The sequence below is a fragment of the Lactuca sativa genome, chromosome 4, assembly GCF_002870075.4.
Source record: "Lactuca sativa cultivar Salinas chromosome 4, Lsat_Salinas_v11, whole genome shotgun sequence".
NCBI lineage: Eukaryota > Viridiplantae > Streptophyta > Magnoliopsida > Asterales > Asteraceae > Lactuca > Lactuca sativa.
In genome coordinates, this window is record NC_056626.2 from 3,372,406 (window position 1) to 3,381,907 (window position 9,502).

The following is a 9,502-nucleotide window of genomic DNA, read 5'->3' on the forward strand; positions in this document are numbered from 1 at the left end:
GTCGATAAACTAATTTCTAATGCTAATCTTTTTTCTCGAGTCTTTACAGGGTGCTGCAGAGCGAAATGCCAACAAAGTCAATGCCTCGGTTTAGTCCTTAACTCAATATCTTCAACAAGAAAAAGAGCATTTTGAGGCGTTTCGAAAGAACCTAACCTCTGATCACATCAAGCTTCAAACATCTGTCTCTGAGCGTTTGGATAAACTTCAGACAGATCTTGCCTTAGAAAATAGAGTGATGGATGACCTTGCTCTAAAAACCACTCAACTCGAAACCCAAACTCTGAAGCTCAATCAAGCGAACAAGGAACTTGAAGCATTGCGTTCGGAGCGGTTTGTGGTTAAAAGCTCAGTTGGTGGTGTACACTCGATTCTTCTTCATCTTCTCGAAGCCCATGATTCAGTTCTTATGATCTCGGTTCGACGTCATTTGACTGAGAATTTGAGGCCTGCTCTTGACATTTTAAGTCGAATTGAGGGTGTTCCGGAGTCCGTTGTCCCTACGTAACAAGGGGGAGAAGAAAAGAAGCCTTCATCTCAACCACCGAAACCTCAACAACCGAAACCACAACAGCCGAAGGTGGTTACTGAACCGAAGGAGAAAGAAGCTTCGGGTTCTGGTATAGAAGATAAATGAAAATGCATTGTTTATGATGATGAGGAGGGGGAGGATGATGTTGATGTTATAGAAGAAGCGGATCCTAAATCAAGTTCTCACAAAGTCAAGCCCACCGTTCAAGAGATCAAAGAAAGAGTTAACGAAGCGATTAATCAGGAGAATGAAGAGAGAGAGGCGAATCTACTTAAACAAAGGAAATTGAAGTTTCCTCTGTGGTCATTGGAAAGGCTTCGGAAGGAGGTAACTGAAGCTCCAAGCTCACATTGGCTAGAGCCTGTTCTTTCATTCGATGTTGAGAATTCTAAAGATTCTCAATTTGATATGCCAATCACTCGTAAGGCTTTCATCTTTCATTGCTTTGAGTCTACAGTGGCGATTCCTTCTCTTGACCCGAAGGTTGATCAAGAATTGCTCGAGTACTATCATGAGTTCTCTCAACCACAGTACCTGACTTGGAGTAGCAAGAAGATCACAACAGTTAAAGTACTGAAACCTACTCTAGCAGGGAAGTTCCTTAATATCAAGCTCAAAGTGACCCAAGGATCAGACGGTTCGGTTCATACGATCTCTCTTGATAATTTACCGAATCTGAATCCACATGATTGGATTCTCCTGAACATCTTACTTTCCAACCCAAAGGAGTATGAGCCAATTATAGGTCACATCAAGCATATTCTGGTGTGTTACATTCTTGAAGTAGCAAAGATGGATCAGGAGATTGCCATTGTTACACGAAAGAAGCCCTTAATCAAGCCAATCAGGAAGGCAGGTGACGTTAAGCTGATGGTGAAGGGTAAAATAGACCCACAATTTTAGACTGTTATGTTTCTCAGACACGAGGGTCAAAGGTGTTTATTTGCTCTTGCTGATAAACACCTATTCTCTAATTCCTGCTTGGAGCACATTCTTGAGATTATCCATGGGTATGATCAAAACAGTGAGGCAGACAAGAAGCTGTTTTCAGATATGCTTCAGTGGTATTTGGTTTTCAGATAGACTCTTCTTACCATTATACCAAGGTTGTTCAAGGTTGTTAAGCGAACTCCTCAACCTCCACCGAAGTGAAGTCTCGCCCCAATTGATGTAAAGGGGGGGATTGTTGGGTCTATTGTGTTGCGTCTTGGGCTCAGTTATTAGTCCAGTTTTGTCACCAGTTTGGGCATGTCCAGCCGTGTGTTTTGTTTTAAGGTTTTGTATATAAGTTGCATGCATGCAATCTTATCATTAACGCTTTCATTATTATCATTTATGGTATTGTAAAACCCTAGCTCACCTCTACAGTGGAAGTTCTTGATCGAGCTTTGCTGAGGTGTGACTATATAGAAATCATTAAGCTCTATTTTGATTCAACTCATGTTTATATTGTTTGATTAGTCGTTTTCTATTAACCTGTTGAAGATCTAAAACCATCTAAAGAGTTTTTCAACTCACCATATACAATGTCACATAAAAATCATATATTTTATATCATGTAGTATTTGTTGTGTGAACTAGTTATTTCATGATAAAATAACCATAATACGTATACGAAAAGTTTATACTAGTTTATCTGTAACAATATGGTAAATTGTTAAATAATAATATTTTTATAAATTAGATTTATTGTATTTTCGTATAAAAATGATATTGATTTGTATAACCAAAATATTTAGGCCCATGTATCCCCCCCCCCCCAAAATAATTAAAATATTAAAAAGGGGTCGTAAGCACTCATATTCGTAGTGTGAACGAGGCTCGTGGGATGAAACTTGTCATCGAAAATTGTTACGTGACGTTTTCCTTGTTCTTAAAATGAACCACCGGGTATATTTATATTACCTAATAAAACCAAGAGAGTACTTTTGGTATTAATTATTAAGTGTAGGGTGGTTTTTGTTAATACAAATAATTTCAAGGGATTCATTTTGCTAAAATCATTCAACAAGGGACTGATCTTGTAATCTGTTTACAAGACAGGGACTGAAACTGTACATTCTCAGCCTAAATTACAGTTTTCGGACCCATCTTGCTAGGATTTTCGAAGGGAGGGTCTGTTTTTTATTATTTTGATGTCAGTTTGACTTAAGTGAAAATCATTTCACAGGAGAGACCGATTTCGTAAATTCATCTAACTTGAGGGTTATATTTAATTAAATGGGATTCAAGTTTGAACAGTTACCCTTCATTTACCAATCGTGATTACTTTGCGGTTCAAACAATTTGTGGACGAGACCATGACCTAGGTCTAGCGTTTCCGACTCGAGCAGTTAGATGGACATCCAATCAGTAAAAATTACATAGTGGTGGTTGTCGATCGAAAACTCAGAGTGGCAGTGAGTGGTGGCCGGTCGAGGTTCCATAGCAGCGACAACGAGCGGAGGCAGCGGCGGAGGGTGGCAATCGGCGACCAGAAGGGGCATAAAGGTTGCTGAGTGGTTCAATGGGTGTCATTCGATGTCGGCTGAGGAAGCATCTCCAGATTCGTATGGACCGAAGGAATGAAGGGAAGCAGCAGCGAAGCTTCTCCCTGCTCAAATGGTGATGTGCGAAGGGGGAATGGTTCGATCGGCCACGAGGGAGGTCATCTTTGTGGTTTGACGAAGCCGAAGGAACGAAAGGGAAAATCACAGTAACAATGAAGAAGAAGAGGGTGTTCGGTGGGTTTCTTGTCGACTGTCAAAGGGAAAGGAAGAGTGTAACAACATGTTTTGAAAGTACTCAGTTGCGGTCTCGGAGGCCGAAGGGTAGGGGGCGATTCGGTCTGTTATGGGTCTCGGGTTTATTTGGGAAGGTTTTGAGGCTTGAGAGTGTGAATAAGAGCGTAGGGTTTCTCGTCACCTTTTTGTGGATATAAAGTTCATCGGAAACAGACTTAGAACGAGGAAGTTATAGTACTTTGAAGTTGTGGACAATATTGATCCCTAATGGAAATGTTTGGCAAGTAAGTACCATGCATGCAAGGTGGTAGGCGTGAAGGTGTGCCCAACGTAAGTTGGGTTACAGCCAGCGTATAAGGCTGAATGGACGCGGGTGTGGAGAGGCGTACGCCCAGAGTACGCTCAGATTCTCTAAACCCTAATTTTCGGGTTAAGCCCTATATAAAGAACCTTGTGTCTCAAAGGCCAACCTCCATTTCCACCCTAAAAGAGCCACCACGAAACCATAAACCTCCCTTGAGTGTTCTTGAAGCTTAGAAGGCCATTAGAGAGCATTTTGGTGTAGTGAAGCCATTTTCCAAGCAAGTGAAGAGCATAACAAGGTGGAGGATCGAAGGAGAAGCGGTAGATCCAAGATTGTGGTTCCATTTCAGATCATCTTGAGGTATAAAGCCTGAAACTTCCCTCAAATATGCTTAGATCTATGTTAATGGAGTTTTTGGGCCTTTTAGATCCCAAGAATGGACCTTTATGACTCAACTCGTTTTCTAGGTCCATGGTTGCCACCCATAGTGTCATATGAGTCCCATAAGCAGTAAATTTTCAATCTTTATGGTTCATTTGTGACCATGCATAAGATCTAGCCCTTTCCATGGAATTTTGTTGTTACATTTCAAGTTTGGGCTCATTTGGTTAGTTGCAAGCCACCAAGTAATCAACTTTATGGATTAAGACATTGAAGGGGACTTGGATCTGTAATTGTAGTTTCTGGAATGGAGTATTAAGCACTTGATAGGAAAAGTAGCTTAACAGGGGAGTACGTTGGGCATACATGCAGGTACGCGCAGCGTACACCACCTTCAGCTAGTACACTTAGCGTACAGAAGAGTACGCCCCGCGTACTCATCCGTTATGGGATCGGTGTGTTTTGGGCCTCGAGTTGGGCCAAGCAGTGGACTTTGGGTATTTACGCCTTAGTGGGCCATCAGAAGTCATATGTTTTGGGCCAATAACATGTTTGGGCTTAGGGTAAGACCCAATAGAGGGATTGGGCCCAATTTAGCAAATTGGGCCATTAGTAGGCCACTAGTGGGCTTGGAAAGCCTATCTAGTATTTGGCCTTTTGTATTATGGCTTTGGGCCTTAGATATGGACCAAGTTAGACTAGGGGTAAAATGGTCATTTCACCTTAAGGAGGATTATTGATTTGGAATTGGACTAATTGTCATTTTGGGTAATGGTAGCTCGGGGAGTCAAGAGACCAGCAGTTCGGGGATCCGCCAGCTACCAGCAAGAGGTTTATTTGCAGGGTTCTATAGTCATCTTGTGAGGTGAGTCTCCTCATTGTTTATATGGGTCTAAGACACCAATACTAGCCCATTTAGTTTATGTATGAAAGGAAGACCCGGGGGTTAGCCCTAGGCATTATGCATGAAAGACCAGGAGGCGGCTATTGGCACGCAATATGTTATTATGTATGGTAGGAAGACCTGGGGGTTAGCCTTAAGCAATATGTATGAAAGACTAGGAGGTGGCTCCTGGCACATTGTATGTTATTATGTATGAAAGACCAGGATGTGGCTCCTAGCACACTATATGATGATTAGTTAAGTAGCGTAGTATGTATGCTAGTTGTCTTTGTGATGCTTACATGGAAGACCAAGAGGTGGCTCTTGGCCAAGCTTAGCAAGAAAGACCATGTGCGACCCATGGCATAACGGCAAGACTATGTTTGGCACATAACAGCTTACTTGATAATGGATATGTTTGATATGTATGGCTCACAGTATGTATGGCATGTATGGCCTAGTCGATATGTATGGTATGTGGTATCTGGTAGGGATGAAAGTGGGTCCAAACCCGGACCGGATGGACCCCAACTCGGAAAACCCGGAACCGGTTAACAGGATTTTATAGAACCGGAAACCGGACCGGTGTATAGGAACCGGTTCCGGTTCGGTTCCGAGTAAAGTGGGTCTAGAACCGGAAAACCCGGAAAAATCAAAGTGGGTAGGTTGGAACCGGATAAAGTGGGTTTAGAACCGGAAAACCCGGAAAAACCAGAATTTTTTGGTAATTACTTACTACTTAGTGGGTTGAACTTTGAAAATTTTCAAATTGATATCCCGACTTTGGGGGACTGTAACTCATTGAATACGAAACCAAAATTAACAAAAATATAGTCTAAAATCATGTAAAAACTCTAAAATAAACTCTAGAAAAACCCGCATGTCAATCCGACTTTAAACGAATAAGATATGCTTGTGTTAATATTTTCACATAATACAAAGTACAAAAACAAATAGCTAAAAAGTTGAAAATTTTCAGTTTTGATATCCCGACTTCGGAGGACTGTAAACCATTGAATGTTAAACCAAAAATGACAAAATTATAGTCTAAACTCATGTAAAAACTGAAAATAAGAAGTTGGAAAAAACCACATGTCAATCCGACTTCAAACGAATTAGATATGCATGTTTTAAAACTTTCACCGAATACAAAAAAACTGAAAAACTAAAAACTTCCAGCTTTGATATCTCGACTTTGGAGGACTATAAGTCAATGAATATAAAAATATAAATGACAAATTTATAGTCTAAAATCATGTACAAACTATAAACTACATGTTGGAAAAAATCGTATGTCAATTGGAGTTGAAACGAATAAGATATGCATCTTTTAAACGTTTCACAAAAACCGGTTCCGGCCCTAAAAGTGGTTCCGGTTCCAAAAACCGGTTCCGGTTTTTAGACCTGGTTTACCCGGACCTGATGGACCCAAACCCGGATTACCTGGAACCCGGATAAAGCCAATTCTTAAACCCAGAACCGGACCCGGTTCTACATATTCCGGTTCTAATGGTTTCAGTTCCGGTCCAATTTTTCGGTTCTAAATCTCATCCCTAGTATCTGGGGAACTCACTAAGCTTCGTGCTTGCGATTTACAGTTTTGGCTTCAGGTATCTTCAGGTTTCAAGGAAAAGGAGCTCAGGACGATCGCAACACATTCACCCATGTTATTCCGCATTATGTGATCTTTAGGATTAAATCTGATATTTGCTTTAATTGAAATGTTTTCAATGTCCGGAACAAAGTTATTAAAGTTTTTCTTATATTAAAAATGAAGTTTTTGTCCTTGAATCTTGGGATGTTACAAAGAGGCTAGTATGGTGGTTTTGCTTGATAATCACAGGTGGTTTTCTTCTTTTTATTATCTTATGGTGAGGTGAGGACGAAGGAGGGAACATGATGGACTCCTGGGCTGCAACCGTTGAGTATAGGTAGAGGAGGAGGCTGATTCCTCGAGTGGTAGCCGGAAAACGCCACCACCTCCGGTGGTTCTTGATAGTGGACGAAGAATCAAGCAAGAAATCAAGGAAGAAAGGTATACATAATATGTTCAACATTGTTTCAGTTTACTGGAATGGAAATGGGGAAAAGAAAGATACAATTACCTTGATTTCACAGGTACTTGGGGTGTTCTTCTCATCCAAACTTCCAACAAACGATTTTATCATATCGGACAGTTGTGTTTGTGTGATCACTTTAGCATTGTACGGGTTTTATTTTGAGTGAGGTATTGGGTTGAAGAAAATTGTGCACATAATATGTAATCTGTGAAATTGTGATGTGCAGGGACAAGTGATGTTTGTGACTTGTGTTTGTTTCAGTTGACAACTCACAATGAAAAGATAGCTTCTAACTAGTTTATTTTTGTGTGTAAAGTTGTATAAGCCTTTGTGTATGGTTTTAGATGTGAAAGATTTGGCATTTATTTATTTGTATTTATTTATTTGTATTTGGTAGATTAAATACATGTATTTGTGTAAGAATTTATATAATGTATTTGGTCTTTTGAATTTATACACGATACATAATCTTATGTGTTCATGTATTTAGGTTTTCATATATAAATATCATTATATATTATACATTTCAAACAAGTATGTATGTAGTGTTGTTACCATATTATAATTGTATACATATATACATTGCGGTCATTTGATGTTTATTTACTATACATGATGTATATTCTATGCTATCAATAGCGCGTTATAGCGACGCTATAGCGTTTTGCGGTGTTACTGAACTGCTATTTTGAAATAGCGTTTACGAATAGCGGTGACGCTATTAGCGGTGCTATTGACCACTATTTACTGTGAACCTCATCAGCGCTATAGCGACGCTACACCCGCTTTTACAATTTCGTACACATTAGGCTACTTTAACAAAGAAAAAAACGATTGTTTGCTATTTCAATATTAAATCTTTATGTTTTTAATTAATCCACTACACTTTTTATCTTAATAAGTCCAATTAATAAATATAATTAATTACAAACTACAAAGCAACACATTACAACTTCTTTTTCTCGTCTCTTTTAGTATTTAGAAACCACGAACGACTTGAGTTGCGATGACACTTTGACACTTTTTAGTTTCCATATTAGTATATTAGAATATTATATATAGATTATGTTATGTTTTATATGAATTTTTATGATATTAACTCTATATAGTATTAATAATCTAATGTATAAATTTTGTAAAAATATATAATATAAATTGTACATAATATTAAAAAACCGTTATACCACTGCTATATCACCGTAATAACCGCTATTTCAAATAGCGGCATGTGACCGCTATTGAAACTTCACTTTTATAAAAACCATAACCAATTACATTTTTAATTGTTATAAAAATATGTTTCCTTACATATGAATATATGTACGAATTTTAGAAATATTGTGTCATTTCCACCTTCAAATTTTTCATCAACCGGATTGGATTTTTATACTACCAATAATTGAAATTAAATTGAAGTCAATAGTTCAAGGTTCCATGATTAATAAATCTGAAAACGTCTGATTTTTCAACTTTTATAAATATTTTTACAAAAAATATTCCAAAAATGCTTTCGAAATTTCCATTTGAGGTGTGCAAGTCCCTCAACAGATAGAAATGGTTTTGACAGTTTTTAAGAAATCAGTATTGTACTAGTTTTGGATTCTTAAAACGGTCGTATCTTTTGCATACAAACTCTGTTTTGGACGTTCTTTCTATTTTCAGAAATAGGGATACACATACTACAAGATTACAACATTGGTTTTTCTCACAACGACTTAATATGAAATTTCAGTTTTTCAGTCGCGTTAACTAAGGTTGCAGTTTGAGCAGTTTGATTTGTTTATCAGATTACATATTTGGAAGTAAGATATCATCTGGTATCTTATAATAGTTGAAATAATTCATTTGTTTTATATTAGGTGCACTAAAACTCAATGAATAAAATTTCAAATAGGTTTACTATGCACCTGACCGTTCACAGTCTTTGACCTAAATTCCGGGATGTCACAATAACAGTCACAAGGGCAATCGTTGGGTATGATATGAACTACATTAATAGGCATATGTAGTCAATATGATCTTTGTATTCTTAGACCTGAGATACATATTTGGGACTTGAAGTGTAGGAATTGTTGTGCTTTGACATGGTTTAATGCTTTTTCGTAAAAGGCAGTCATAAGGGTTATCGTTGGGTATAACATGAACTACATTGATGAGCGTATGTAGTCAAGATGGGATTTGTCCCTCTTATTCGTTGAGAGCATAACATCTAAGGCCTTGGTTAAAGTTGAACAGTAAATGAGATTGATCGTGATCCATATCTCATGTTCGACATGATGTCTGGGACAAAGGAATAATTGATACCACACCTTTAGTCACATTTGCAACTTAGAGTTTCTGAAATTGGTTGTTGATGAGATGACACCGTTCATATATTGTTAGGGGCAGTAGCTCGTTGCTAAACTTCAGCTACTGTCTATGTCAGTCTATAATGAATCTTGTGCAAGTGGGAGATTGTTGGATCTATATGCCCAATAATCATTATGGAGTGATATTGCTAATAATATATGATCATATAGGGTCACACATTTATCAAGTTGACATATTTTGTATATTTATTATTAATATGATTATTAATAAATAATATCAATTCTTGTATTTTAATTAGGGAATAATTAC